Below are 24,595 nucleotides of genomic sequence, written 5' to 3'. Positions count from 1 at the left end.
ACTATTTTTTTTCTCTGAGTGTACTAGACTTGAATGAATTAGATTTAGAGCGGAATTCATAGTCGTTACTTGAGTTAAGATTTTTCTCAACTCCAGTAAGTTGAATTGAAAATAGGGCTGTCACTTGAGTAAAGAAAAATCTTGTCTTGAGGAAAACATTTTCTCAAACTCGAAAATTTGACTGATTTGAATTAACTGTCATAAAAAAAACATTTTTTTTTAATAATTCGCCATCGAATTGTCAAGAGAGAACAAATTTTAATTGTGAAATAGAAAAAACAAACCCACATGCGTAGCCGTAGTGTTAAGCAGTAAAGTGGGAGAGCTGTGATCCCATTCGATATCATGACTGTCGTCGATAATGGAGAAGAAGAAGAAGAAATACAAAAAATCAAACGCTCGCAATGACACTCGCGTTTTAACGTCAACTGACTGAAAAAAAACTTAAGCGTTTCCTCAATAAAAAAAAGTCTCCTCAGACGTTCGCTTAAGAAAAATTTCGACTCCAGTGATAACTATAAATAAGGATTTGCTTGAGCGAATGCTTAAGATATTTCTCAACTTGAGTGACGACTATGAATTCCGCCCGTTGACTTAATAACAACATATAATTCAATTTCACTTATTGGAATTCTTGAAATTATCTTATTATAAGTAAATGGTTTTCAACTTATGCTTAATATATCCAGAATAGAAATATTTGCACATTTTATTTGAGGTTCACTTTCTCATCGAATGCCCAGTCATTAATGTTCCTTTAAAAAAAATGATTTTTTGTTCTGTAAATCGGGAAGGGTATAGCCCGACTCAGGACAACACGACTTTGTACACCCCAACTCACGACAGCCCGATTCAACCCATAGCCCGACTCAAGATAACCCGACTCTTCGCAACTCGACTCAGGTCGAGTTCTTACCTGAGTCGAGTTGCGATGAGTCGCTATGGGTTGAATCGGGCTGTCGTGAGTCGGGGTGTACAAAGTTGTGTTGTCCTGAGTCGGGCTCTGCTTCTACTCTGTAAATCATGCTCGGTAGATCGTTTACGTCGTAATCTTTACGACACGTAAATCGCATGGATATCGATTTTAATTCAATTTTTTTTTTTTTTTTGTTAAAAGGAGTTCGACATAAAACAACGAAAATGCTTTAACTAGACTAATTTTGTTATTAAATGATGTTAGTTACATCTTCTATATATTTTACAGAAGTTTTACCGCTGCAACGTACTTCACAAAAGTATTAAATGAGTTTTTGTATTATATGGATTTTCCTCCCAATAAGCATTTATCACTTAAGTTTATTTCAAGTATAAAATATATGATGATGCTCTGTATATTCCCCTGATTCTGAAGATCATAATCTTGAATAACTGACCAATAATACTCAAAATATAAACTTTTGAAAAAAAAAAAATTTCGAGTCGTTTTTGAGATTTTTTGTACAATATTTTGTAGTTGAATCATTTGAAATAAGGTATTTTTACGTTTTACTTTATTATTTAATGGCAAAGTTTGTAATTTTTTTTTATAGATAAAGAAGATGAAGCGTGCGGTAACTTTACTTGAGTACCTTAAATGCGATGCAAGTAATATGTTTTATTGATTAAAAACATGAAGCGATTATTATCCGCTTGAATACATTCTAGTGTGACCTGACCATAATAAAAGCCTTTAATTGAAAATAAAAGTGGATACAAAAATACAAAATCCGTATTTGTATAAAAGGATCCCAATATTGGAAAGGTTGAACAAAATAAATAGAAATTTGGCACAATTTTATTGGTTGTGTTCGGAGAACAGAAAATGGGTCGAATTTTGTGTACGCCTATTGTATTACGTTTGTTTTTTTTTTTTTTAATTTTGATTAAGCTATCGACAGTTGGATTTTTCCAAACATCAACATTCAAGAAAAGTTTATAACCACTCACCAAAATAAAGAAAACATGAAACTAATGTCCTGTATCAAAATTTTATCCGCAATTAAGTTAACATGTATTTTTATCGGCAAGTGCGTGTTGTTTTTGTTATACATGATGGTAAACTCCTATTGCATTATACTATCTATGCCATAAAATCACACCTTATATTGATAACCTGGACACACCAACATCGGTCGGCTTAAAGTCTGTTATAGATTATTGATTTTAGAGGCCAATCATCAATGAATAATTTGTTTTCTTATCTTTTTAACCATGAATATGATGGGCATAACTTAGCAACGCTTTCTTTGTTTACTTGTTTAAACTTTTTACTTGATTAGGTAAAATATTGTAGATATTTTGTGTGTTACTTTTTTTTTGCGATGGAAACCCCAGTTAGTCACAAGTATAATAGGTTTAATGATGTTTTTATCTTGTTTTGTTTTAATTATTGATTATTATCTGCAATGATTTGGCGAATAGTCTTGGTTTGAGAATGTGAAAAAAGCTAGTCACAATATGTTAGTAAGATAAACGTCTTATTTACTAAAAATTGATTTGATGTTGTTTTTATTTTGCTGATGAGTATAGTAGTAGTGGTGTCTAGACAAGCTCAAAATTTCTCAGAATTGCCCAAAAAATATAGGTACTGAACAAAAACCTCGACCGAGATCATAAAGTAATTTTTGAATTACAAAGAAAAACAGATGTTTTTTTCTTTAGGTAGGTACGTGACGTTTAACATTGCCATAATATGTTTAAAAATATTGTATAAAATTTGTTTACATAGTTAATTAACATTACCATAAGTGTGGGCTTACAACAGTTATTTTTACAATGTTATTTTGTATTGAAATTTGAATTCGTGTGTTTTTGTGTGAAACAATAAGGTTTTGTTTAAAAATAAAGTGTTTATTTATTTATTCACTTTTTCGTAAAATAAGTTCATTAGATATGAAAACAGTAAGTTTTTTTTTTTGATTTGCCGAATCACCAAATTTGGGCCCAAGCCCACGATAGCCCAAATTCCATTTTCGCTATCCTACGATTAGTTTAAAAATTATAGACGCATTATTTATTCACCACAAAAAAAGTACGCATACACCACAGTGACCTTTTTAATTGATCATTTGGAAAAATTAAATCCACTAGTGTAAGCATAGCGCCTCAAATGTTATTTATTTGACTTCGAATTTTTACTTGATTGAATGTGGTCCATATAACATTCCTGTTAAGAATTCCTTATTTCGTGACCTTTTTGTTGAATTAATTCTATGTGCGCTTGAGGTCTATATTTTAACTTTGATTTCTAATCTTCTGCTCCTGTTAAGAAACTTAAGGCTTGGCCACACCGAAGGGTATGCGGTAGTGGTACGGGGGTAGAGGTAACGGTACTTGTATGAAAAAAATTCCAAACTGACGACATATCAACGTTCAGATGTTGAATTTTTTCATACAAATATCGTTACCGCTACCCGTACCGCTACCGCATACCCTCCGGTGTGGCCAAACCTTTAAGTTGATTTGATTAATTTCATCTTAAAAACTACAACATACAAATATTTTTTCATGTGTAAAAACCATTATTTTTTTGGTTTGGCAAGCATATAAGGTTGAAAAATAGTGGAATAAGTAGAGTAAAAAAAAAAGTTGGGCTATCCTGGGCTAACGTTGGGCAAACGAACCACAGTGCAAAACGAATAATTTTTACACTGAATAAAAAAAAATTATTTTTTGTGATTTTTGAGGTGAAAAAAAAATAATTTCCCTATATATAATTTTAAAATCCTGGGCTAACTTTGGTCAATCGAATCAGGCAGGTTTGAAGAAAAAAATAGCATTTGGGGGTGCCCACTTCACCTACCCATCTTTAGTTTTTTTTTCTCTTAATTTCAAATGTCCCAGGGGCAGTTGACGTTGAGGTATGCTAGCGATTAGCGATGTATTTGAAAGTGATGATGATGACGAAGAAGGTGAGACTTATAACCTTGCTCCCAAATGCTCAAACCATAGCCGTAGCTAGGATTTCATTTCGGGGGGGGGGGGGGGGTGGGGTTAGCCCAGACCAAACAACATTTTTTTTAGAAATCACAATACTTTGTATCAACTATATCTAACTGCAGTCGATTCTAAATCCCGCTAAATCAAATAGTCATTTGAACTGTGTAGAAGCGAAAAATTTGCCAATATCCTTTTTAAGTATTTTTTAGGAGAGGAATTCGTAGTTAAAAGTTTAAAAAAGCGCTGCTTACGGTAAACGGGTTAAACACCCAAACCTCCCCCCCCCCCCTAAATACGGCTATGGCTCAAACCATTAAGTTTAAAACATTTCATTACGTGAAAAATAAAGAAAAAAAAACAAACAAAACAAAAACAATCAATAAAATTGTTTGAACACTTTTTTGACGATAAGGTTATCAATTTGATCTTAAAAAGTTTTATGGGATTTTGCTATTTTCCACCAGTACAAGCATTCTTTGATTGAGAAATGGTGTTCTTAATCCAAAAATGTTTGTACTGGTGTCTCGATGAAGATACATGAATTCGTTAGTAACAATCGATTTAATGAAATCAAAAGCTTTATTCATTTGGCATACAATTCCACTATTGACAAAACCGATAAAATGGAAAATGTTGCTAAAAATGCCAAATTTAGAAAAAAAAATGAAAAGCTGTCAATGGACTAAGCGACGATAAAATACTTTGGCCATCATTCCGCTTGACAGTTTGTATGTGAAAATCCACTACACTGGATTAGAACGCAAAGGAAAAGTTATAAGGGGTGGTCAACAACAGGGAAAGAAAAAGTTTTATATCCTCGACAAAAAGCTTTAGTCTCATCCAATAAGGGCAAGGATAGAAGTGTTGATCGGAAGCAAAAGAACTCCAGACTCAATTCCCGGCTAAGGTTAGAAGCCTTCAAATAAATACAACAATTGTATGCAATTCAAAAATGAGAGGAAAATATTCAGAAAAAAGAGAAAGAAAAGAAGGGGGACTTGGGGCACATTGATACGATCTTCACTTTAACTAAAAAAAAAATAAAAAAATAGTAACCTTTAGAAAGTAAATTTTTTTTCTGAAAAATATCATTTTATACATGTTATTTCTTTACAACTTCATCTAAAAAAAAATTTAAGAGCTTTTTTACAAAAGATGAAATATGTATCAAACTGACGTTGGGAACATTGATGAACCCCATAACCATGGCCTACTTTGATCCATAGCAAAAAAATATCAGTATTTATTGAGTATTTTCAGTTAAAACTAATTTTAACTATTTTTAAAACGTATATGCATATTAGCTGCGTTCCTTTGGAAACTTTTATCTACTGCTTAGTACTTAAAACTACTTTGAACTATTTTTGCTATACTGAAAAAGTAGTTCAAAGCAACTTTAAGTACTAAGCAGTAGATAAATATTCCCAAAGGAACGCAGCTATTATTAAGCTTAAGGATTTTTTTGATAAATAATAACAAAACAAATAAGCTATTAAACAATTAAGAGTTACAAAACAGCAACATACTAGTAAATCGTTTAAATCAAAAATTTAAAATAAATAAGTACATAAATAATAATATAAAATAAAAAAGTAAATAATGAAAAATTAAAAAATAAAGAAAATAAAAGTGGTTTTGGCTTTCAATGTTCTTAACTGAATGAACAAAAAAAAATCAATTACAATGACGTTAAACAATTTATTTTTATATACAAAACACATTATTAATAACATATTCTCACAATCTAACTAAACAGATATAAAAATATCAGCAAAATCAATAATAGACGAATCCTAAAATAGTAAAAACAAAATTCAAGAACAAAATATTTGCTCTCTACAAATAACTCGCGACATTAGAACAATGGGGTTCTAGGAACATCTAAGTGCACACATGAACCTTTTAAGAAAACAGAGGTTGAAGTTTTTTCCTTAATAACATTTGCGTCGTGGGTTCTATTTGAATTGTTTTTGGGTTGGTTAAAAATAGGATGTTGATCTAAATTAGTTAAAACTCATAATTGAAAATATAACGAATAATAAACAAGAAACAACTGTTTGAAAAAAAAAAACTAAAGAACCTTGTTACTCAACGTTAAGGTACTTGAGCGTCGAAAAATACAGTTCTTATTACCAGATAGAACTCTGAATCTTTGTAAAACAAAAAATATTTCAGATACGAAAGAAATGAATATATAACCTTATTTCCCTCAACTTTAATGATCATCTCAGAAACCGATACCGAAAGAGATAGACATATTGGATTGATCCCAAACGAAAGAGCATGGTCGAACTCTATTTTGGAAAAAAATATTAGTTAGATAAACCTTGTTCTTCTTAGTTTGCGAGCTGTTACGAGTAGGTAACAATATTATATTATATATTATTTAAATGGAAAGGAATAACAGGTTTAGCATAAAGATCAGCTAATCCTGGGCTATCAAACAAAAAATTAAACGTTTAGAGCGTCAAATTTGTGTTTCTTTTCCTGAATGTGTTTTGAGTTTGTTCAGAGCGTGCTCTATGAGCTCAGAATATTATAACTGAGCTTATCGAGTTGCATGCTGAAAACAAACTTTTTTTTTCTAAATTAATAAATTTTTGACTCTTCAACAACAAATGATTATTTAGTAATAATAACAATAATAGTAACAGTTTGTTGTTTACAGTTTAAAATGTTTACTCTGCTGAATACTGAGTTACCACAAAAACACGGATATTTTCGATTTGCATTTTTTTTACTATTAATATTGTTTTTAATTGCTCATGACGAAAATTTAATACAATACCTTTTTTAATTTTTTAGATTGGCCCAATGTTTAAAAAAAGATTCGAAAATTTCCATGTCAAATTGTAGGTACATGCACGATCGTCTGTAAAAAGTTATTACAAAAAACTTTGTGTATAACTGCTATAAGATTTGATCTAAGATGTGATTAAAATAATTCTTTAGAAATCATAACGATTATTATGTTTTACGATATCTAGGGAATTTCCGATATAATTGTTGACTTAAATTTTTGTCAGCCTCAGCATTTACCCTTATGGTTATTTCATTTTCTTAATCTCTTGTGTCCATATTATAAATATTAAATGGGTCAGTGAGTTGCACGTTGTTGCTCTAAAATTTTATGATGTTAAAAATGGTTCAGCTTTTTGAGAAAACGTTAAATACCTGAGTAAATAAAACCTTAATAAAAACATCAACTTCTCTTTAATGGTATTAACTAAGTTGTCGAGAAAAATTGCGATCAACATTTTTGTATCAGACATTAATTAATAACGAACACCACGAGCGAATGCTATTAATGTTTTCAGATTTTTTTTTTTTTTAATCCGAAACATTCTTTTTAATACCTTTAATTAGTTGTTATGGAGGCATGGACAGACATTCATCATAAGTAAAAACGGAATAACACATCAAATCAAATCTTATCGAATTCGCGTGGGTACTTCAACAACCAATAAAATAATGGTCTTATCGATTTCAATTTCAAGAGGTATCGCATTACTTTACGAGTAGGTATTTAGTGGAAGGAGTGGAAGGAAGTAAAAAGAAGTTAAGTCCACGCAATATTTGACTGATCTCTGATCACTCCGATTAATCTAGGTTATAGAACAATAGAATGATTCGACGTTTTTTATATGTTTTTCGTGTTGTTTTGCTTCAAAATATGGAAACGAGTTTCTGTAAAACGACTATTCGTTGAATGAATCGTTTGTTTAATATAATATATGGACTTAGGCATGATGTGAATGTATTTTAAATGAAATAATTATGTCAAGCAGCTTTACTCAAGCCCAAAATGTATTACGCATAATTGAACTAGCAAGCCCCGAACTTAAAAGGGCAGTGTTTATATTCGTATTGCAAATGTATGAACCACCCACAAATTACCGAAGCGTAGTAGACCAGGGTCGATAATTTTTGAAACCAAAAAAAATCATAGTAGAATGAAACCCATTGGAAAAGGAGGTAAATATGATGAAAATTAAAGGAAAAATAAATTACGGGCGAGCCGAGTTCGGGAAGTGGGTGGGTTGAGTTTTAAATGGTAAAAAATGGTATATCTCGATTTCCAGTTGTATGGTAAAGTTGTAGGTAATAAAAAGATCTACAGCTTTTATATCAACAATTTTTTCACATAACCTCAAAATTTATACGAAAAATTCAAAAAACCGAGTTTTTGGTTTTTTTATTTTTATCTTTTTCAAAAACAAAAATTTTTCTACGAAATGTAGTGAAAACTTACCTTATTATGTACCAAATACACTGTAATTTATTTGATTTAAAATATTAATTTATTCACCTTATTTTGACTTAATACCAAAAAAACACCCTAATTTTCAATCGAAAATTCACGTGTCAAAATATCAGCTTTTTTCAAACAGTCGGTGGGCATTTTGTTCGTTATAATGTCTATTTTCTGATGGTGTAAAAAAAATTTACATTACTGTACTAAAGAACATGTTCTAGTAAAATTCAAAAAATGAAAAAAGCTTGAGTTCGAAAAAAATTTTTTATCATTGTTTACAATTTTGGCCTATTTATTCAAATTTACACTTTAATTACTCAAAAAACGTAAGATTTCATGTAACACTGATAAATCCGTGTAAATTGTAATAAATAGGCCAAAATTGTGAACAATGATACAAAATTTTTTTCGAATTCAAGCTTTTTCATTTCTTTTTTTTATTTTTCCTTTTATTTTTATCATATTTACCTCCTTTTCCAATGGGTTTCATCCTACTATGATTTGTTTGTACTTTTTAATGTTTTTGAAGGCATCGGCACTGGTCTATAGATGCCAGGAGTACAAACAAGTGTGATGACATCAGATATATAACACTAAAGGTAATACAATTAAGGAATAAATACAATAAAATCAAAAGAATATAAAATCCCTTTTCTCTTCAAAATAATTATGTAGGTATTTACTTCTGTTTTGCACATTCCAACTTTTAATTTAACCAGCCCAAGTTAAACGAAAATTCCACAAATCGGGCTCTGATGAAAACTGAAAATGAAAAATCACAATTTTGCTTTTGAAATGTCACCCCTCAATTAAAGCCTTTTTTATAAGTTGTGTTTTTTGCACACTAAATAATCTTAAAGGGATTGTTTTCCCATGTAAAATTACAAAATCATCACTAAGTGATATCAACTTTTCAGGTAGAACAATTTTTTTCTTTGAATATACCCAAGAATCAAATTTAAAATTTTTGTTATGTAGGTACTTACCGAACACCCTGTATAATAATGCAATAACAACAAATTTTTCAATTTGTTTAAAATTTATATGCGAATCCCATAATGTACCCAGCTTTTTATGGAGATCAGAGTTTCTGGCCCTATCTTGATGGAAACAAAGCGTATTGTCATAATAGAATTGAGAAACGATTTCAACGCGTGCTTATGCCTAAAGATCAATGAAATTAGGGTAAACTTCTTTCCTGTAGCTTAAAATTATATAAAAATTAGATCATCCGCCAAAAACAATGCTTTTTTCCCTACATGTGAGCTAGACTGTTTAAAAAGTACCATAACTATGAATAACAAAACTAATTGATAGATAACAAAAAAAATTGGATGTCAGGTGAGTTGAATTCCCAATTTCAATAAATTAGTTAATCTAAAACTTTCAATTAAAAAAAAGAATAACACCATCAACATCAATTAAAATCTTATCGACATCGCGTGGCTATACTTCAATAACTAATAAATAAGATTTTTATCATATACCTACATTTTTTAGTTTACGTAATTTAAAATGTAGTGAAAGGAAGTACCTAATAAAGAAAAGTTCACTCAATTTTTGCCTGATCGTTTGGGTTTTTTAAAAGTTTAAGGTTATAGTACAAGAGCCAGTCGTGATAAGAAAACAAAACATGCCATGAACATGATAGGTTTGACTCACGGGCAATGTGTGTGATGAAATATCTTTATTGTGATTGTTTTCCAATTAAAGAATTAAAAGGGTTTACATAGTTGATTTAACAAAGAACCCAATGTACATCAACTTTATTTCGAAACTAAACGCTTCTTGAATGTTGCTCAATATCATCCAAATTTCTATCTTTGGCCATTTTTAACAGTTTTTTATCGTCAAAAGAGCCTCTCAGGGTTTGTTTGTTTGTTAGGAAATGTAAGGCAACAATTTCACAACAACTTTTAAAATTTTGCCAACTGTGACAAACAAATTTGTATCATAAGCCCTCTTCCTGTGGGAGTTGGCAAAGTCGTAGTAGTTTACTAGCGATTTTCAATGGATCGAATCCAGAGAAATAAAGTGTTAAAGCCTCTAATAACTGTAATGACATTATATTTGTTAGTAATCTTAGAATAGTAGATAACATTTTTGACCCAGCTATTTGCAGATTTTAATATGGTTTAGTCTTCTGCAAAGTTTGACACTTGGGCGTGTTTTAATACTGCATACAAATTTTATGAGGTAAGAACTTTGTTTCAGTTTTTCTTATATGACTCTCTGTTGCCATTTCGAATAATAATAATATAAGCTGTTTTATTTAAGATTACAATCATATTTCTATTATCTCAAAATTAAATCTCATGTATTTCAAAGCGGTCCATTTTATTTATGATTTGGTAAAACAATGTGAAATACCCCCTAAACTCTTTATTAAAATCATTTGAAATTTAATAAAAAAAAAGTTAATAATTCAATTTGTTATCTAAGCCATCTTAAGATAAAAAGTTGAATGGGTGTGATTAAGTTTTGAAATTAATAATCTGATTTTTGATTGCAATATAATCTAGGTTGCAGACCGTTCGTCCGCTTAATGGCTTCTTTCGACAAGGACAAATGAGATAATTTCTCTTTCTCAGACAAATTTTAAAACATTCAAAATACGCAAAACAGTTTAACATTTTAAATGGCTTCAACTAGTTGGAAGCTACGCTTGGCCCGTAACATTTGAAGTTTGAAACATTTAATTTGAACAAAAATAAAATATTAAATGAAAAAAGGCCTTCAAGCTTTCCAACTTATTTTTTTCCCTTTCAAATTCCATTGAAAACTCCCTCTTTTTGTTCGGCTATACGCATAATAAGGTAATATCTTCTGAGCACATGTTTTGACAATTTCTCGACCAATGTTAGTTTGAAGAATAGTGACAGCTACCGTTATTTTTAATTGTTTAACCGTAGAAAAACGTACAAAAACCGAATGTTTTTCCGACAAGAAACACAAAGAAAATTTCTTATTTTTCTATTTATAATTTTTTGAAATGACATTTATCTTTGCTGACGATGGAGCCATCATAAGTGAAGACCCGATATCCCTGCAACGAGCACTTGATGTATGGGTGGATGTTCTAGAAGGTAGTGGGTACCGCATAAGCGCGAAAAAGACAGAATACCTATGCTGCCCATTTTCTGATCCACACAGGCCTATTCCTGACATTTATTTGAATGGTGTAGTGCTTCCCAAGTGTGAAAAGTTTAAATATCTGGGGTCTATGATAAATAACGAAGGTACTTGTGATGACGATATCAATCATCGCGTAAGCGTAGGGTGGATGAAGTGGCGGGAAAATTCTGCCATCTTCTGTGATCGAAAAATGCCCCCTAAGCTGAAAGGAAGACTCTACATCGCAGTTGTGCGTCCAGCACTCACATACGGTTCACAATGTTGGACAATGTACAAAAAGTATGAGAGTAAGTTAACGGCAGCTGAGATGAAGATGCTTCGTATGACAGCAGGAGTAACAAAGCTTGATAGAATTAGAAGTACGAAGATCCGAGGAAGCCTTCATGTTAAAAACACCATCTCCCAAAAAATTGAACACGACCGACTCAGTTGGTATTGCCATGTTCAAAGGAGAGATCCTGAGAACCCCGTCAAAAAAGCAATATCATACAACGTTCCAACACGAAATAGAAAGAAAGGTAGGCCTAAAAACTCCTGGTACAAGCAAATGCAAAACCACCAGCATTCAGTTGGCCTTAGAAATGGAACAATACAAAACCGGGAGGCTTGCCGCCGATTTCTGAGGTCAACCCGGCGAACCCCACAGGCGGATCACTAGTGTGAAGCAGTTACGTGGGATAGTTATGATCCCCTCGACATCGAGATCATAACAGCGCCGAGAACATTTTAACAATTAAAACAAAAACAAACTTCCTGTTTACTGCTATTGAAATATTAAAATTAAAGGCCGACCTGACAGATTGGTGCCCATTTTTGACACTGTGGTGGTGGGTATGGAAATGGATGAGTTTATGGGAAGGCGTTTTTCTTTTTTAACTAAAAAAAAAGCTCTGAACAGGTCCAGAACATTTTGAGCACGCTCTGAATAGCCTATGAACAAAGCTTGTTCTAAGCGCTCAGAATTATATTTAAAACACACCTGGGGTCGAACTACGGCATACGTTCGTTAACGTTTTGACTATTGCTCTCTCTATTTAATCAGAAGAAAATGATAGAGACACATAGCGTCAATACGTTCGTATTTAAACCCCTGAACATTTGTCTATTTACTTGTAATTTTCTTTTACAGAAACAAGAATAAAATTTTCAAATAAAAAAACTAGACCGATTATTATTTTATTAGTTTGAAATTTTTTTTCAATTTTACTTGCTAAATGCTTGTGTTCAGCATTCAACTCGGTCTGCTCAGTTATTTTATTCAGAGTCCATCGATGGTGCTCTGAACAAGCTCAGAATACGTTCAGAACGAAAAAAGAAACACAAATTTGAAGCTCCAAATGTTCAGAATTAAAAAAGAAATAAAATTATGAAATAAGTGAAAAGGTCGCTTTAAATAAAAAGTCGTCGCTTGGTCGCTAAGGCTTCAAAAAGGTCGCTAATAGCGACTAAAGTCGCTTAACGGTAACGCTGGAATAGACAGATATATCAGAAAATGTTCATTCGGATGGGAAATGTATCCCATCTGTTGAACAGCGTTGTCAGAGCCGGCTATTAATCGCCATATAGGCTCCTTGACCATTTAATTAGGTCCTTAAAATTTTGAAAAATTTATAAATTTGGCTCTTTAAATTTTAAACTTGGTGATTTAAGAAGGCACACTCTTAAAAAAATATATATGTGTATTTCCATGTTCATAAATATTCCTACATAAAAAAAAGATCGCTAAGACTTTTTTAAGCAAATACACTTGAAATAAATTGAACCACATCAAATAATATTATAATGCGAATATAGGGAAACAAAAGTACTGTTTGTATACGCATCCCTTCCAACCTGACCTTAAAGCAATTAAATTATTTTAATTTTGCAACCCTCATTCCAAAAACATACAATAAGACATCACACAACGTTCATACATAAATTTTAATTGAATTCACCGTAGAATGGTAACTATTCTGGAATATAAATACCCATTATTAGGTTTGTTCAGGTCATGCCTTTCGAAGGATATAAAGTTTGACCTGTTCATGAAAGAAGTAAAGAGTATATACCTTTTATACCTACCCCCATACTAATTTCGTTTACATTTTTAAGTGGACGCACCCATAAGTGTTTCTATTTTGCGACAGTTGCAATTTGATAACTTATGCAATAGTTAAATGGTCGTATAAAATTGTGCATTGAACAAAAACGTGACCTGAGACAATATCTTGTGATTAAATTGACCCATTTTATTGATGAATACAATTTAATTACAATTGTTTTGTAGCGTATGAAAGATTATGCTTTATAGAACAAGTTGTATTTATGGTAAAATGAGTTACGATATCAAATATTTTCGCTCGTAAATTTAAATGATTTCAATATGAAAATTCTTGTGTTGAAGTTTATTTCGGTTAGGGTAGATTAGATAATGTAGAATAGGGTTTCTTTAATTGACACTTTTGAAAATTTCTATTAAATTTTGAAAATTTTTTCTTTGCATTTTATTGACTGAAATTTAAAAAAAATTGTAGCCTCAGTGAGTTTTTTTTAACTTCACCAATCGAGCTTCAAAACGAGCTGCAGCCTAACCCATTGAAGCGATTGACATCAAACGATTCCATAATTAAAATTTTAACAGTTAAAAATTTTGTTTACAGACCAAAATTGACGATAGTTACTTCCCTTATAACCAAAATGGGAATGAAAAAGGTTGTTTTTATTTTCTCTTGATTAAAATAAATAGTTAGGTTGGCTTGGTACATGCACTATACCTATGGCAAATGAGGTCCTACTTTTGATATAAACAAAAATATTTTTTGAACCCATTTTAAGGGTACCTGACTTCTTCCATTAGAAGAACCTCGTGCGACCCAGTCGTGCATATTATTTATCTAAAATCTTTTTGCCTAACGTAAGAAAATTTGTATGGCGTTATTGTTTCATGAAAAATTCGTGAACAAGTCTTAAAAATTCCGCAAAAAAAAAATTGTTGCACTATTTAAATTTTATCTCTATAAAACGACAATACTAGACGAAACCACTTTGGTATATCGGCCATTTCAAAGTAACGGAGAAGACATATTGACCTTGTTTCCAGTTTATCTCGTTGAAGGTGCAATCTTTTTTAGGTCTTAAGGGCTCCTGATAAAGTTGATGTTCTAGAAGTTTCACGAAAAACTAATTAAACGTAGCCAAATTATTCACACATAAAGCGGTAACGTAGAAGACGCGTGTACAAGTCTTCTTCGTTACCGTCTTTGTCTGTTACCTAATAATTTAGCTATTTTGAATTAGTTTTTCTTGAAACTTCTAGAACTTTAACTTTATCATGAGCCCTTAAGACCTACCAAGTTTCAAGAAAAAATATTGCTTCTTCAAAGAGATAAACAGGATAATAAGCGTGAAAATGTCCTAAAAATGCAAATGGAATGGCCGATATAAAGAAAAATCTTTAAAAAAGATAGAAGAAGGAAGCATAGCAGAAAATCAAAAATTTAACACCAAATCGTTAGTCTTTTTCCTTCTACCACTTACTTTTTGATTAGATTTATAACATTTGTGTGAACTCGCATTATCTATGTTGTTTCCCCCTGCACTTAAATATCAATAATAACGCACGTTTGGCACATTTGGCACGTTCTTCTTGAATGTTGAATTAAATTGTTTCTGTACTTCAAATATTAATCCTGAATTGCCTTTTACATTGTTTATAAAACAAAAATATAAAGCATACCTAGACCTCAAATCAATCCTTTAGTTCCTTAAAAATATAAGAGATACATTTTTGATTTATGACTGCAGTCATCACTCAATACAAATGACAACTAGACAATAAGTTTTTATCATCACAAATTCGATTATCAGAATGTGCGATGCTTTTCATTGGAAAATTTCAAAACAATGAGGATATTCTTCTAAAATACATTGTCGTTACCTTCCTTCATAAATACGTTACTCTCAACAAGAAAAAAAGGGTGTTGATTTAAACTACAACAGGCTTTCCTTTTTGCAACTCACCGCATGTCAATTGCCCATTGATTGATCATTATTGGCAAGTCAATTCAATTGCTTCCTTGATTTTTCAAATTCCTTCCTGCTTTAAAAATTTACACTCATGTGCAACAAACTCCCCCTATAAAATTCCACAGGGACTTGTCACAACTATACCAAGGAGCAGGAGGTATCTCGTCCTTGTACTTAGTTACTATATATGGCTCATTGGGTTTTGAATTTCTGTCCACAAATTTAAAAACCAGCTCTCATCAATGATGATTGTCATTTAAATGAGATAAGGTTGGTTATAATTTGATCGTCATAAATATCGTACCTACAGGCACATTTTATTTAGATTATATTATGTAGTTGCGGAGCGGTGCTTACATGCATTCCACTTCAAATGGTAATATATGGACTTTAGGGAATATGTGATTGAATTTTTGATATTATTCAATTGAAGAAAAACTGAAGTTTATCATAATTTGCATTAGATTGGATAAACCAAAGATTAAGTTAAACAACAACTTAAATTCCGCGCTATTAAATTTACCGCCGCATACCATTATACAACAGTCGGAAAAAGTTTTATGAGATAAATACTGAATTATCTTTCCATAAACGTGGTAAAATTGTCTTCTTTGAGTTCAATGCAAAGGGTACTTTTGCTAACAAAGTTTTTGATGAAAGAATGGCATTTCCAAATTCAGACTTTTTGGAGTCAATCCGCGATAAAGTGAATTCTTCAAAATGCTTCAATTTTTGTTAGTGCATTTTTTTCATTTTTTGTCCATTTGTGGTAAATTTTGAATAGTATAATTATATTTTTGTGTTTGTATATTTGGTAATTTTTAGTTTCCCGCGATAAATTCAGTTCTCCACAGATTTTTTAACAGACACACAGAAGTTATGACTTGCAACAGAAGATGCACTAATTTCAATGTTAAGTTCCGCCGTTTTGCCCAATTTTTTACAAATCGGGGCCTTAACAAGTCTGTCAGTTGTATACGAGCTTGAAACACGTAAAATAAAATGTGTGTCTTGTTGAGTGGGCACACATAGAAAATCAAGAAAAAGAAAATGTCAGATTAAATTCTTCTCATCAAACATATTATGCTACAATAAAGTATTTCATTTTGTTATTCATTACTTGTGTAGCCAGACCAATACCAAGTCGGCAAAACTTAAATTAGATGTGCTGTATTATTTATAAGAAAATATTGAAAAGTGTATAAAATAAATCTCAATAAAGTTACTACTACTACTACTACTACTGAAACACGTAAAATGCATTCACAGTGAGCCTGAACAAGTTTAAGGTTGACCTAAAATGACGACAAAAACTAAAGATGAGGCTTTGTTCCTGAAGGCCTCAGCAATAATAATCCGTTTTTACCAAAATCGGATTAGCTTCCTTTTTCGAGATACCCCCCTTAAACGTGTTTTTTTCGAGAAAAATTTATATCAACGCAAGGCTCGAGTACGATAACTTAGGCGCCGAGAATTGAAAACGGTTTTTAGTTGAGGTATTCAATACAATCATTTTTGGTCTTGGGAGGGAGGGTCTATGCCCCCCCTTTAGGCGGGAGGGGCAGTTTTCTAAAAAATCAAACAAAAAATTATTAAAAAAAATGGCAACATTAACAGTTATGAATGATACCTTTTTCAAAAGCTAGAATTGTACACTTAATTAAAGTTTTTAAACCAAGTTATTTTAAACAGTTGTTTTCGAAATAATCGATTCCAAAGTCAACAATTGTGAAGAAGAAGTTTAAAAAAAAAATACATTGAATACTATTTTGTCAAGACTTTGGGTTTCATTACGGGATAAATTGATAAAGTAAACTACCTCAATAAATTCTTTATCAAATACTGAAAACCATATGTTTCTATGCCTTCTAGTTTTTGAGAAAATTGAAAAATAGGAAAACTACTTTCTTTATCTTATTTTTATTTTCTTGGCTATTTTGCTTTGCCATTATCAAAAATTAAAAAGTACTGTGCTTAATCTACTTCGATTCCATGAATTTGTTTTATTTCCATTTAAAATTGGACCTTAAAAATAAAATTTCTTAGTACCAGTGTGGTACCAGAACGCTCATTAGTGAGCCTGATAAAGAAAGTAGTTTTCCTATTTTTCAATTTTCTCAAAAACTAGAAGGCATAGAAACATATGGTTTTCAGTATTTGATAAAGAATTTATTGAGGTAGTTTACTTTATCAATTTATCCCGTAATGAAACCCAAAGTCTTGACAAAATAGTATTCAATGTATTTTTTTTTAAACTTCTTTTTCACAATTGTTGACTTTGGAATCGATTATTTCGAAAACAACTGTTTAAAATAACTTGGTTTAAAAACTTTAATTAAGTGTACAATTCTAGCTTTTGAAAAAGGTATCATTCATAACTGTTAATGTTGCCATTGTTTTTTAATAATTTTTTGTTTGATTTTTTAGAAAACTGCCCCTCCCGCCTAAAGGGGGGGCATAGACCCTCCCTCCCAAGACCAAAAATGATTGTATTGAATACCTCAACTAAAAACCGTTTTCAATTCTCGGCGCCTAAGTTATCGTACTCGAGCCTTGCGTTGATATAAATTTTTCTCGAAAAAAACACGTTTAAGGGGGGTATCTCGAAAAAGGAAGCTAATCCGATTTTGGTAAAAACGGATTATTATTGCTGAGGCCTTCAGGAACAAAGCCTCATCTTTAGTTTTTGTCGTCATTTTAGGTCAACCTTAAACTTGTTCAGGCTCACTGTGCATTGCCTTACCTTACCAACGTTGGAAAAGAACGTTTGTCAAAATACTTTTTTCCCTCAAAAATTAATACTTTTTATACCAACTATATGACTGACATTGACCATCGTAGGATTCACCATAATATACTTAATAAATAACCGTCAACTTCCTTATTTTATGTTTAACCGTTACAGATTATTCTCATCAGTTAGAAAAATGTTCATTTTGTCAAAATACTTTTTCCGACCATTGTATAATCACGCGTGGGAATGTGGTTTTCCGACGCCACGCCATTTTGAAAAAAAAAACGTTTAATCTACATATTTCATGATAATAACTTAGATTATAAATTCAATCCTAAAAAAAAAAAAATTATAAACCAGACCTAAAGCCCACTTAGGATTGAATTTATATTCAAAAATAAGGTCACGAAAATAGGAATAATTATAACTTAGATTCATTTTTAGAGTTTGCCAGGCTTTTAATCATTTTCTACAGAAAATTGCTTTTTGGGTTAACTGAAGTCATTGAGTGGCTCTCCATTGCAGAAACGGTTTACTCACAAAGCTGACAAACATTTCAAATAAAAGAAGACTATAATAACAAATTACGAAAACCACAGGTGTTCCCGTCATCCTGATTCCTGACACGATTAGTGTGGTTAATTGAATTTTTTATTTCTTTGAGCTTTAGAACAATATTGGTGTTTAATTTTAAGCTTGAAGGTTAATGTTTACTTTATGGTTTCAAAGTTTGGCTGTTTGGTCACTCCTCACTCAGGTGATGAGATTGCTTTTTTTTGCAAATTTAATTACCAGATCTATAAGGACGGTATTTCATATTTGACTTTTTGCACACTTATCGATGGCGAAATTAGTTTGCAGCATTTGAGTGAATTTTCAGAGTAGCAGTTGGTTGATTAGATATTGTTCAGAAATTATCCAAGTTTTGATCCTTTCAACAACACCAGGACACCAGCTGTGATGCACCTCATTTTTGATTTGTAGTTCTCCAGTCGGACGTGCCAGACCCACCGTAAAGTTTTAGGTGAAGTAGAAAATGTTTTTAGCAGTATTTCATTTAGGCCGTGTGTGAATTGCGTTAAAAAATGTAAAATTTTTGACACTATTGAGGTGAATAAAAAAAATTTCAGCTGTTCATAATTATTGGGCTCTGGGACCTGGTTAAATTTGAGTTAAATTTTTTTGCTTATGGTTTCGTTTTGTTTTTTTTTATTAAAAAGGAGTTTCATGGCAGAAAAGAGGCAGAAAAAAATATTAAACAATTTGAAATTTTTTATTCACCCCAATAGTGTCAAAAATTTTACACGGTGTTAACTATTTAAAGCAATTCACACACGGGCTTAAACTCAAAACCCGAACCTGATCGGGCCCAACGGACGTATTTGCGGACTTAACGCATCTATTCAAGTATTCTATTCTGGGCCTAGTTCGTTACACACGCTATACCTAATGCTTTTTTTGCATGCCGGTGTAATTACTAAAAAATGGCATAACAACTTTATGAAATAAAATAGGTATGTACTAAAAAAAAAATTTAAGTATAAAAACTTATTTTATTTGTGGAACGGCATTTTAAGGATTTTTTAAATGCATCTCTTAAGAACGAATTTTATATTTAAACTTTTTGAAGTGAAAACTTCTTTAGTATCGTAGTGATTTGAAACAAGATGAAACGAAAACGCGACACGAAGTCAACTTGCTATAACTTTTTTGTTTTAATAGATAGATGAATGAAATTTGTAATGTAGATAGGTAATTAAATAAATTATAATTGTACAAAATTTCAATTAATTTCATATTCAAAATTCGGAGATAACGGTAAAAAGATGTTCTTTTCCAACACACGTTATATCTTTTCATCTAGTACACATACAAATTTGATTTAACTTTAATACGCATGCTGATAACATAACCTTTTATTTAATATATCACACATAACGGTACGTGCTCTACAAGTTACACAATCTTAAATTGAAAAATACCTCAAAACACCTGTGGAGATCGTTTGGCGATGACCAGTGTAGGAAGTACCGTAATCTCAGTCTAGAAATTCGAAATGGTTGACTTTAAAAAATTCTAACTTCTCTTGTAGACATCTTTGAAATAAGATTTATACATCATTACACAATAAGCTTTCACATGGTATAAAATTTTTTTATAGGTTGTCAAACAAAAAAATTGAATTAATAGCATGAGAACATAAAAATAAATGTTTTTTTTTTGCTTTTTTTGATGAAATTTCATCGAGTTCAAAAAATTCTAGCTCTATTTGTAGATCTATGAGAGATCTGATCGATATATATATTTTGAGCTTAGACAATATAGACAATAAGCTTTCAGATGATATAAAATTTATATAGGTTGTCATATAAAAAACATGGATTTGACGGTGATAGAATAAAAATAGGTAGATTTTTTCTATTTTTTTTTTTTTTTTTGCAAGAAAAATGATTTTTTAAGGTTTCACTTCTACCACGTGTGAATTGCACACATGATTTTTTTTTTTATGTACATACTGTAACGTTTTATTCCGGGTTCACAATAAAACTTATTTAATTTCCACTTATATTTCCGTTCAAATAAGAACACACTTTATTTCAACTCAATTTACTTTTATTATTCGCTCAAACAAACACACTTTTAAATCACTTTATTTACTACTAACAATTCGCAACACTTTATTTCACTTTGTACTGTACTCCTTCACTTTCAAGATTAAACTGTATCCGGTCGGTGTTTACGCTGCCCTTTTATATCGGAATTTCGAGATTCGAGAATGTCTTCGAAGGTTCTCGTCTTTGCTTCTCGAAACTTCCTTTCCAAGAGGGGGCGCTTCATACTTTCAGTCTAGTTGGATATTTTGGGATGTGTTCAGAGGGTAGGTAGTTTCTTGATTATTAAAGGTCCGTTCACATTTCTACCTTTGCCGTAGTAGGTAGTGTGTTCAGACTTTTATCTTAAAAGTAGTTCAGTAATTCATCGTTACATTGCCCCCCTCTTAGGATTGTTCGTCCCGAACAACTCCATTGCTTCTTTCACCATTATAACGATGTAAACGGTCACAATGAACTACCTTTAGTTTGCCTCTTACCCCTCTTTGTATACGGTAAACCACATCGTTAATTCTGGTCATTACTGTGTAAGGGCCTTCCCAGTTTTGTTGTAGCTTCGGTGATAGTCCCTTTTGTCGGTGGGGATTGTAAAACCACACAAGTTCTCCTTCTTGAAACCCTGTTGCTGTCGCTCGCGCGTCATATCTTGTTTTCATCCTGTCACTAGACGCTTTTATATTTGTCCTTGTCCGTTGGTGAATGTCAGCCAGTGTTCCTTTCAGGTTATCTACGTACTCATCCATTTCATGTGGCTCGTTTGGAACACTTCCAAATTTTATTTCACTTGGCAGGCGTATTGTTGAGCCAAATAGGACTTCCGATGGTGTATGTCCAGTAGAACTATGTGTTGCACTTCTATAAGCCATCAAGAATAATGGAATATGTCGGTCCCAGTCTCGTTGATTATCATTGACTACTTTTGACAGGTGTTCCTTAAGTGTCCTGTTAAATCGCTCAACCATCCCATCAGATTGTGGATGAAGCGGTGTTGTTCTCGTCTTCTTGATGCCAAGGAGTGAGCAAACCTCTTGAAAGATCTTGGATTCGAAGTTCCTTCCTTGGTCGGAATGAAGTTCCAAGGGTACTCCGAACCTGCTCACCCAATGAAAGACAATCTTATCCACAACTGTTTTGGTTTCCTGGTTTGGGATGGCTTTAGTTCCTGAAAGCTTTTCTCACACTCACCTGACCATTTAAAGGGTTTACCCTTCTCCGTAAGTTGGTGCAAGCTTTTGGCGATTCTCGCAAAATCCTTCACAAATCGTCGATAGTACGTTGCCAGACCGAGGAAACTCCGAAGTTGATGCTTGTCCTGAGGGGTTGGCCAGTTCTTCACAGTGTCAACTTTTTCAGGATCAGTCTTCACTCCTTGGGATGAGATGATATGCCCCAAATATTTAACCTCGGTCTTGAAAAGTGCACATTTCTTTGGATTCAACTTAAGATGTGCTTCTCGTAGCCTCTGGAATACAGCCTTTAGGTTTTCACAATGGTCATCAAATGCTTTCCCGTAAACGATGACATCATCCAAATAGACTAGGCAAGATTTCCAGGTTAATCCATTTAAAACGCACTCCATTAAACGCTCAAAAGTAGCTGGGGCATTACATAGCCCAAACGGCATGACATTGAACTGCCACAGACCATTTCCTGTGGAGAAAGCCGTCTTTTCCCGATCTTCTGGATGGATTTCTACCTGCCAGTAGCCACTCTTCAAATCCAAAGTCGAAAACCATTGTGCTCCTTCCATTGCATCTAGAGTATCGCTGATTCTTGGCAGTGGGTAGCTGTCTTTCTTCGTCACATCATTCAGCCTGCGGTAGTCGACACAAAATCGAGTGCTTCCATCCTTCTTTTTGACGAGAACTACCGGTGATGCCCAAGGGCTTTTGGAATTTTCGATCTTCATTGTCGATATCATTTCTTCAACTTCACCTTGTTTGGCCAAGGGGAGACGTCTTGCTGGTTGACGAATCGGCCTAGCGTCTCCTGTATCGATTCGATGCTGCACCAGTTGTGTTCGGCCGTACTGCCCGCTGGGGGAAGAGAAGATCAGCATATTCGTGAAGAAGCCTTCCCGCAACATTAAGCTGATGTTGACTCAAGTTGTCTGAATTGAGAATTTGTTTCTTTAGTTTCTCCGAGTTCATAGTCATCTGTGTATCCACCTCGTTGATCTTAGTTATTGCGGCCACAGATTCACATTGCCCAACAACTTCTCCTTTCTTAAGCTTGATTGGGTAGGGTTTGATGTTAAGTATCCGTACAGGTACCATGTTGTTCTTTGGTGCCACAAGAGTCTTCCCGATGATGATGCTTTCGGAACTTTGTTCAACTTCTGGTTCAACCATGAGGTATCGATGGCTTCCAAAGTTCCCCTTTAACTTGGTCCACACAAAAACTTCTGAAGAAGGAGGCAGGCACATGTCTTCTTTGATGACAGTTCTAATTGTTGTCGAGTTTTCAGTGCCATAGACCATTGGAATCTCTACATTTCTGTATTTCAGGACTTGATTACCGATATCCAAAATGATTCCATGCTCCTTCATGAAGTCGATTCCAATGATGCACTCGTCACATATATCTGCCACCAAAAACACATGCGAAAACTCTAGTTCTGCCATACGGATCGTAAGACGAACTTCACCGTACACCCTTGCTGCTTCTCCTGTGGCGGTCTTCAGACGGTAGCTGTTGGTGTTATGTAGCCATGTCATCTTCACCAAGTCTCTTCGTACAATGGAGGCGGTGGCACCGGTGTCAATTGTAGCCACGTGTTGTTTGTTGTTTATGGTCGCCTCCACTGTCAGACTTTTGTTGTCTCGTTTAGTCTGTGAGACTTGAATTGTGGTTCTGGGGCCATCGATACCAGAAACCAGCTTCTGCCCCTCGAAGTTGGTTCTTACTCGTTTCCCGAATGTGAATCAAGTTGAGGATGAGCGTTGGTTGTATCGCTTACCTGTTGTTGGGCAATATTCCTGTTTCCACAGTGTTGGCAAGCAGTTCTTCTTGGTGGCAATCTGCACTGCCGCTGGAGATGTCCGGTCTTGTTACAGTTCCAGCATCGAGCAGCTCCGTCCCTCTGGTTTCTTTGGAATGCGAGTTTTTGACAAGAGCATTCTTCCACTGCAACTTCTCTTACCCGATGAACGCCTTGAGAAGCCTGTTCTGCTGCTTCCATAGTCAGTGCAAACGCTAATGCTTCAGGAAGGGAACGTTTTCCAGCTGTTCGAATTGCTCGCTGAAGATTTATATCAGATACAGCACGTACAAAGGCTTCTGTCGCAAACTGATTGATAATGTCGTCTCCTGCTGTCGGATATGCCAGATGAGCTAACCTTTCAATATCTGCTTGGAGTTGTTGCAGAGTTTCTCCTCTTTTCTGGACTCTTGTATTGAGTTGGACGCGGAAAACTTCTTGCATATGGCCATCTCCAAAGCGTTTTTCAATTACGTGGACAAGAGCGTTAAAGTTACCATTCTTCTCTGGTGGTAAGGTTTGTAATAACTCAGCAGCAGGACCTCTAAGAGCAAGAGTCAGCGCTATACATTTGTCTTCGTCATCCCAGCCATTTGTTGTTGCAGCTGCCTCAAACTGTTTCTTGTAGATCGACCAAGAACTTTGTCCATCAAATGTTGGTGGATGCATTTCCTTCTTCTTTGGGTACTCACCAGAACTTTCTCGGATCTTAATTTTCCGAACCTTGTCAAGTTCCTCAGTAATACTTTGCATTTTAACTTCCATTTTTTCAAATTTGTCATCCACTTTCTCGAACTTTCCTTCTACTTTCTCGAGTTTTTCTTCAACTTTCTCGAACTTTTCTTGAGATTGCTTTTCAACGCATTTGATGGAAGCATCAATAGCAACGAACTTGTTCTCGATCGCGTCAAGCTTACCTTGGATGATGTTTTTCTGTTCATCTAATTTTTCGA

The 24,595-nt window shown here is 33.2% G+C and overlaps 1 protein-coding gene and 2 long non-coding RNA genes across 4 annotated transcripts in view; 2 read left to right on the top strand and 1 right to left on the bottom strand.

Annotated features, from left to right (window-relative positions):
- The window catches only part of LOC129913175 (FAST kinase domain-containing protein 1, mitochondrial-like), a 73,371-nt gene that overhangs the window by 33,601 nt on the left and 15,175 nt on the right, over nucleotides 1–24,595 (top strand). The window lies entirely within an intron of this gene.
- LOC129913204 (uncharacterized) lies at nucleotides 1,666–2,006 on the top strand. Its single transcript, XR_008772006.1, has 2 exons — nucleotides 1,666–1,805; nucleotides 1,868–2,006. It is a non-coding gene; the product is annotated as an uncharacterized LOC129913204 (long non-coding RNA).
- On the bottom strand, nucleotides 6,947–7,199 carry LOC129913210 (uncharacterized). Its single transcript, XR_008772007.1, has 2 exons — nucleotides 7,093–7,199; nucleotides 6,947–7,038 (listed from the first exon to the last, which is right to left on the bottom strand). It is a non-coding gene; the product is annotated as an uncharacterized LOC129913210 (long non-coding RNA).

This window comes from Episyrphus balteatus, chromosome 1 (genome assembly GCF_945859705.1).
Source record: "Episyrphus balteatus chromosome 1, idEpiBalt1.1, whole genome shotgun sequence".
NCBI lineage: Eukaryota > Metazoa > Arthropoda > Insecta > Diptera > Syrphidae > Episyrphus > Episyrphus balteatus.
Note: the sequence above shows the minus strand (reverse complement) of the source record. Positions and strands in the feature narration are given on the sequence as shown.